Below are 7,224 nucleotides of genomic sequence, written 5' to 3'. Positions count from 1 at the left end.
GTAAAACTAAAATGAGCATCCACCAGGCCAGCCTTTAAATAGGAGGCTGTTGGTATGAAAAGAACCCAGGGCCCAGTGGCTCTGAGGTGGGGGAAGTCGCTGGGGGCTCAGGGCTGCCTCTGAGGTTGAAGATTTCAGCCTGACCCAATGGGGTCCCTGTCCCCCGGGGCCCGTCACAACCCCCTATTCTTGCTGCAAGATCAGACCTGGCTGATCGCCTCCTCTATATCTTCAGAGTCCTTCAATCCACAATAGGAAAGAAGAGCTCCTTGGTCACCTCTGTCACTGAATCCCCATGGTGGCTTCCAGCCTTCCAGGAGCAAAGGGGCCCATTTCATTTTGCTGAGCCCAGAATTTCCCGGGGAAGAGTGGAGCCCTTTATATGTGTACTCCCTGCCCGTGCGTGGCATATTCTAGAGAAGCCACTTTGGGGAAGCCCAGCCTAGCTCTGAGGGACAAATGTACTTTAATCCAAGGTCAGGAGCAGCTGCGGTACGGAACCAGGGCCATCTCAGCAGGAGCGAGGAGACAGGGAGAACAGGCCTTGACCCTCTCACCGCCCCAGGGGTAAATGGTCAGAAGGTGGGAGTCTGGACTTCAGGGAGGGGAAGTCCAGTGACCCCAAGATGCAGAGCTGGAGGAAGAGCTCCAAGATGAGCTGTTTGGGGTTTAAATCAGGCTCATAACTGGTAGTCACCCTGGGCGATTCCAGCAGTGGCGTCCTGCCTCACCCCTTCTCACGAAGCAGACTCTCGGGCACTGTATTTTTAAAGAGCTTCTCAGCTGCTTCTGATTCTAGGACCAAAGGCCATCTCCCATGACAGTCCCCAGGCTCCCTCACCAGGGGCTTACAAAGATGAAAAGCATCCAACACGTCCCCGAGTTACCCTAAAATCCAGAAGTTCCCCTGAGCATCCGGGCACACAGGCAGAAATGAAGTAGAGGTCAGGCTAAGGGGCCATGCTTTGCTGGGAAACCCCGACCCATACCCAGGGTGGCGGCCGGGACACAGAAGCCAGGCCCTCAAAGGGAGACTGGGTTCCCTTACTTGGACATGTCTTTTGTGAAGGGCTTTCTCCCCAGAAGTGGCCTGGGGACAGCAAGGACTTGGAGGGTAGAGTGAGAAGGTGGTTCTGAGGCACACAAAGGGTGGGACCCAGGGCTAAGCTTGTCCGAGGTTGGGCTCTGATCAGATGGCACAGGGTTTCCGTGACCTGCCAGTTCCTTTAGCTGATTTGCACATGGCCTTGGTGTGAAGGGAGGCACTCAGAGCCAGAGGTGAAGTCTCTGCCAAGAGCAGCCCATGGACTGCCTCCACCAAGGCCAAGTCTCCCCTACTGCATAATGGAGGCAGCATAGTGACCCCTAAGTCCCTTGCTGCTCTGTCTTATGACCCTATAAAATGGAGGCTCAGGGGCACTTGATGACCTACCCAAATCCACAGGGCTTGGTTTATTGTAACTCTAATCCCCAGACAGGAAAATGAAAGCATTCCATGAGGTGTCTGCAGGGAGATAGTAAGTCTCTGGCTCCTGATCCTGGTTAAGCCTTTCTGTCTCTGGGGCCCGCACAGCACGACTGCTGTATCTTCAGTATCCTCCAGAGGGCGTTGCTGTCCCGAGCTGTATCCAGACCCAGTGCTTTTTGGGAACCAGTGGTCCCTCCCTGCTTCTTTAGCCCTAGCCCTACCCTACCAGGCACGGAGGTGGGGCGAAGCGAAGTACTTCCCATCTGGGTGTTACTGGTCCTCTCCTTGTCAAGAACTGAAAGGAATTTGGAGTGCAGCTGTCTGTTCATCCATCCATCCATCCGTCCATCATTTATTCATTCGACTATTCTCTGCCTGTGGTTGGCCCTGGGTTAGGTACAGCACACACCAAAAAAATAAAAGGCCCCAGCCTTGGCTTGAGGCACTGCCACCACAAGGGACCTTTGCAGACCATAGGGTCTCAGTGGATCCTGACCTATAGCAGGAGATTTGGTTTCTCCTCTTTATCACAGAGTCAATGCCCAGGTCCCATCATTCTATGTCCGGTGGTCCTCCTCCCTCTGTTCACCCTGGAGGTCCCAGGCTCTCACTGGAGGAGCAAGTCCTCCTGGCTTTTCTCATTCCTGCTGGGCTGTGTGCGGGAGATGCTGCCCCACCCCATCAGCACCAGGCATCACTATGGCAACCCTGCCCCAAACAGCAAACTTCTTTGGCTTCAAGATCACATGTCCACACCTGCTGATGCTGTAACTATCCGTAGCAGGGCCTTGAAAGGCCTCAAAGATAATAATAACATCTGCTTTTCACTGTAGATTTACTGTGTGCCAGGTTCTTTCTTGGTTTTATCTTGAACCCTCACATTGCCTCACAAGTCCATTTCACAGATGCAGAAACAGGTCGAGAGGAGGAGGCATGGTGCCCAAGAGCACACAGCTGGAATTGCATCCTAGGCCTCTCCTCAGGACCCCAGGGCCCTGCCCTTTCTCCCTTTGCAGTTGGTGTCTGCTCTTCACTGTCTTCCAGATCCTCACTCGCACTGTCACCCTCCCCCTATCATCCTCCTGCTGCTGCACACAATCAGGCAAGGCCAGACCCACGGAGGAAGGAAGGTGGGGCCATTCCTCAGCCCTGGCATGACTGATGTTTGGGGCTGCATAATCTACTCTGTGTCTGTGGCGGTGTGGGGCGTCCTGTCCAGCCTGAGATGTTTGGCAGTCTCCTGCTTCTCTCCCCTGCATGCTAGTGTGACCCTCCCCAATGTGGCGACAATGAAAAATGCAAAAACATCTCCAGATGCAGCCCAGAGTTTCCTGGGAGGCCAAAGAACCCTCAACTGAGAACAACTGCTTTACAGAAATGAAGGGTCAGGGTCAAGTTGATCACAGCCCCATCTCTACATTAGATGGTGGAAGGCACAGGCAGAAGGCAAGAAGAACGAACCGGTTTGTTCTTGCTGTGCAGACCACACTGAGCATAATACCTCATGAGCAGCAAGTACTACTGAAAGGTGAATGAATGAATGGTCTCTGTGGACACAGAGTGTTCTAGGATGAGGGCCTGAACATCTAGATTCTCATGCACATCCCCACCAATCTGCTCCAGAGTGGCCTAGGTTACAGTCCTTCCCTTCTTTGGCTCTGGAGACCCCTTTGTGATGTGTTAAGGGTCATCACAGGCCCTGAAACCCTGGGCATCTGGTCTGGGTAGAGCCAGAGGCCCAGGAGCTGAAGAAGGGTTGTCCCCAGGCCGGGCACTGCTGGGTGCCTTGTCCTGTCTTTCCCTTTCTTACTCTCACCCCTCAAATCAAATCAATTACTGAGACAGTCAGCCCCTCTCTGCAAAATCAGAGACATAGCTCCTTTTTTGGGTGGACATCTTAAAATGAAAAACATGTAACCTCAAAGGTAACCAAATATCCAAATCGTGATGCCCAACATCACACACCCCAAATCCACCTATTCATGAGTTTAACAAAAAGCTTCTTTAGGATACACTGTAAGGCCATTGAGAGGGAGCAAACTCGCCTCTCACACACCCCAGCCAGCCCACAGGGCCCGCCCTCCAGTGCACACACACACACACACACACACACTCACTCCACTGCTTACAAGGAGGCTCTGAGTTTTTTAAAAGTAAACTCACATATTTCCGTTCTTGCCCTGGATTCAACTTTTGAAAAAAGGAACTGTTTTACTGGTTTCCCTGCAAATTCCTCCGCTCTCTGGTCCTCTTACTGCACTCCTGCTCCCTCTCCAGCCCTTACGCTGTGCCCAGACCCCTTCACAGAGAGAGGGTAGATGTAGAGACAGTGACAAGATGTGCTTCTACCCTCAGATCCCTTCCCAGGACAGCACTCAGCTGTCCCCTCTCCAGTGCCCCTTGCCAGCAGAACCCCTTGTAAGCCCCTTGTAAGCAGAACGCCTTGCTTCCTCTCTGACTCTGAGTCCTCTTTCTTGAACTTGCCTTTCATCCATAACCCAGGCTTCCATCTCTAGCTGGCTTTACTCCTGGTCACTGAGAGTCAGGCAGGTGTCAGTATAGTTGCAGCAAGGGTACCCTGGTACCTGCCACCTGAAGCCACCAAGCAGGAACTTTTCAGAGATAGAAATGTGTCATGCAACTAGTGTCTTTCAAACTTTTTCGAACCACAGCTTGCAACAAGAAACACATTATGCAAATATCAAATTTTCATACATTTACATATATACATATATATACCAACCACGAACATTTATACTCTCAAAGAGTTGTAAAATACACAACAGGGAATAAGTTTCCAGAAACAATAGTTACCCTTAGCTACATGGGATGCACTACAAGCTTATTTATTCTTTCCTGTTTTATTAAAATCCCCACTAAATTGGTGTTACAGGCTACAGTGGGACAAATCCTATCTTAGATATACCTGCAGACAGAGATAGACTAAAACTGGGTTTCCACGCAGAGACCTGCAGGCTTCCTCTGGCTCAGCCTGGTGCCCAACCAGAAGGACCTTGGGAAGGACCCCATTTGAGAAGGCACTGTTTCAAAAATATCCACACTGAAAGTTGGGACACTCTTAAGAGAATATTCCAAACCTGTGCCAACCTGAGTTCACAGCCTGTGATCCCAAGGGGGCCTGAGAGCTGTCACTGAGGAATACAGATTTGTGGGGCCTCCTGAAGGCAAGACAAGGCACCCACATTATGTCTTGTTTTGTGTTTTATTTTTGAGACAGTCCCCCTTTGTAGCCCAGGCTGGCCTTGAACTTGAGATCCTCTTGATCAGCCTTAGAGTGCTGAGCTACAGGCATGCCCAATGTGCCCAGCTTACTTCTTTTAATCCTTGCAAAAATCTATTCCTGGAGGTTTTTTGCCTCTTTTTGAGAAAAGGAAACTCAGCCTCAAGGAAACTCAGTAATCTCATCAAAGTCACATAGTCACTGAGTGGCTGTGTTGGGATTTGAACCTAGGTCTGCCTTGTGCACCATGCACTCCCAGAGCTCCCTCTGCAGCCAGGTGTGGGCAGGTGGGGACAGAGTGTGCCCCCTGGTATGCAGTGGGGGAGACTCCTGGGACGGGGATGTGTGCAGGAGTTGGCTAGCCAGGCAGGGTGTGATGAGGGCTTTCAAACATAAAGAGAGAATTCCAATGTAAGTATGATTATGTAAGGATGATTTTCATGGAAAATTTTAGGAAAAGGAAGACTACTTAATATAATAACAATATCAGGGCCAGGGAATTAGCTCAGTGATTTTGCCACCTGCCTTGCAAGCACAAGGATCTGAGTTTGATCCCCGGTACTAAAAAAAAAAAATCAAACAGGTGTAGAGTCCTTGTCTGGTTGTGAGCACTGAGCTAAGTGTTTTGCTTGAGTCAAGTACTGTGTACTGAGTACCCATGATGAGCACAGAGCCTGGCATCTGGGTGGCACTCGGGAGGTGAATGAATATCTCATCAGGCCCTGGTGCTAGGAACTACACATAAATGTATCTAAATTAAACACAACTCAAATAATTCCAGCATCTTGGAGTTTCCAGCATTTTGTTCTTTCTGATCATTCCTTCCTTAAAACTTTTTATGCAGTTTGCCTTTCAGATTAGAAACACCTCGTACCCACCTCCCATCCTTGTCGAGCCAGGGGAGGTTTTCTCCCATTGCCGCCCCCCCCAGTTCCCGGGCTCAGCGATCCACAGCCAACACGCCCATCTATCTTCCCAGCACCTCAGAGACCACGCTGCCAATGGCACACAGATAACGGGATTGCTCCTTGTCCACAGCAACCCAGAAAGCCAGGAAGAGAGATAAAGCCAGAGCCCAGAAGACTTCTAGACTCTTCAGTCAGGATGAGTGTCTGGCTACAGGCTCAGGAAACCCAGCCCTTCGCCCCGTGTCTGCTGTTCAGCCACACCTTTAGCAAGTCAATGGCACCTCTCTGGGCTCCTGTGCCTTCGTCATGGGATGAGAAGTGACAGCTGTGCCTCGGAGGCCCAGCATTCCCCAAACTGCATCCACTGCTACACCAGGGTCGGAAGCACCCCATTCACCCAATTCAGCTTTGCACCCTGCTCCTGTGCCTCCTGGCAGCCACCCCCACAGACCCGGGATCCACACATCAACCAGAACGCCGGGTGCTTCTGCAGGAGGAAACCCTACTGGAACCCCTGCCTTCGGGATGGCAAGGAGGATAATGATGGAGAAGTTTGGGTTGGAGCCTGTCTCGCACCCAGAGGCAGCCTGCCACCCCCGGAGCTTGCTCTGGCCTAGAGTGTGGGTTCAGCTGACACAGTGACAGCTTCCTACCCACCCCCAGGGTTGGCAAGGGTTCCTGCTCCACCATCCTCGGCTTCATTTTAGAGGAACCCAGAATGGGGAAAAGTGGCCTTCCCTCTCTCTTTTGACTTGAGGAATATCCCTTTTTGGTGGACCTGGGCATGTTTGGAGCACTGCGCCGGGCTTGCCCTGTCCGGCCTCAGGTTCTGCCAGTCTCCGTCCAGCCCTTTCCACCTCCTCAGGTGCCCGGCGGCCCTGCCCTAATCCAAGAGATCAAGGACGCGGGATCCCTGCTCAGGCACGTGCTGGTATCTGGCCTGCTGCCCACATCATTTCGTGCCCCCCACCCCGCCACCAAGAGGGAGTCCCCATTCCCAGGTGACAGACTCAGTAACATGAAGTCTCCACCAGATCCAAAGAGGCACCGCGGAGATTTGAACTCACTTTTCCTTGACCTTAGGTATGTACTGCTCATCCCTATATCCTTCCGCCCCAGGAACTGAACGCACCCCGGAATGCGGCTGGCGCAAAGCTCCTTGCTCCTTCATTCTGGGCTGAGGAGACAAGAGCCCCTCCTCCCGCGTTCCTCAGCCCCATTCACTCTGAGTCTGCTGGAGCCGGAAAGTTTGCTCAACTCCTTTGCTGATGCCGCTGGGATATGCGGAGCTCCAGCGGGGAGACCGAGGCAGCCGAGGAGGCGCAGCCCCCAGCACCGAGGCGCGCACCCCAGCACTTCTGCCGGATGCCGGGAGAGAGCCTTTCCCTGGAGGGAAGGTGGCAGTTACCTTGAAGAGTTGGGCTCCCTTCTCCAAAAACTTCAGCCCCGTGCAGCCGGCTAGGCGGCGAGGGACTCTCGGGGCCCGGAGGCCTGGGTCTCGCTGCGCACTGGAGGGGACACTGTGAGCGGACGCTGCGCACCCCTCCTCCTGCCGGCGTCCTGTCCGTAGGTCCCCTAGGGCGGTGGCCGCAGCGGCGGCGGCTGGG

General features: G+C 52.8%; 1 protein-coding gene across 1 annotated transcript in view; it reads right to left on the bottom strand.

Annotated features, from left to right (window-relative positions):
• Positions 1-7,154, bottom strand: part of Acan (aggrecan) — a 70,813-nt gene extending 63,659 nt beyond the window's left edge. The window contains exon 1 of the mRNA XM_010621044.3: positions 7,026-7,154. The gene's annotated coding sequence lies outside the window, so the exon portion shown is untranslated. The remainder of the gene's footprint in view (positions 1-7,025) is intronic.
• Positions 7,155-7,224: the final 70 nt, after the last annotated feature.

The sequence above is a fragment of the Fukomys damarensis genome, unplaced genomic scaffold (assembly GCF_012274545.1).
Source record: "Fukomys damarensis isolate Sample0158 unplaced genomic scaffold, DMR_v1.0_HiC HiC_scaffold_7, whole genome shotgun sequence".
Lineage (NCBI taxonomy): Eukaryota > Metazoa > Chordata > Mammalia > Rodentia > Bathyergidae > Fukomys > Fukomys damarensis.
This window is presented reverse-complemented; position numbering and strand designations above follow the sequence as displayed.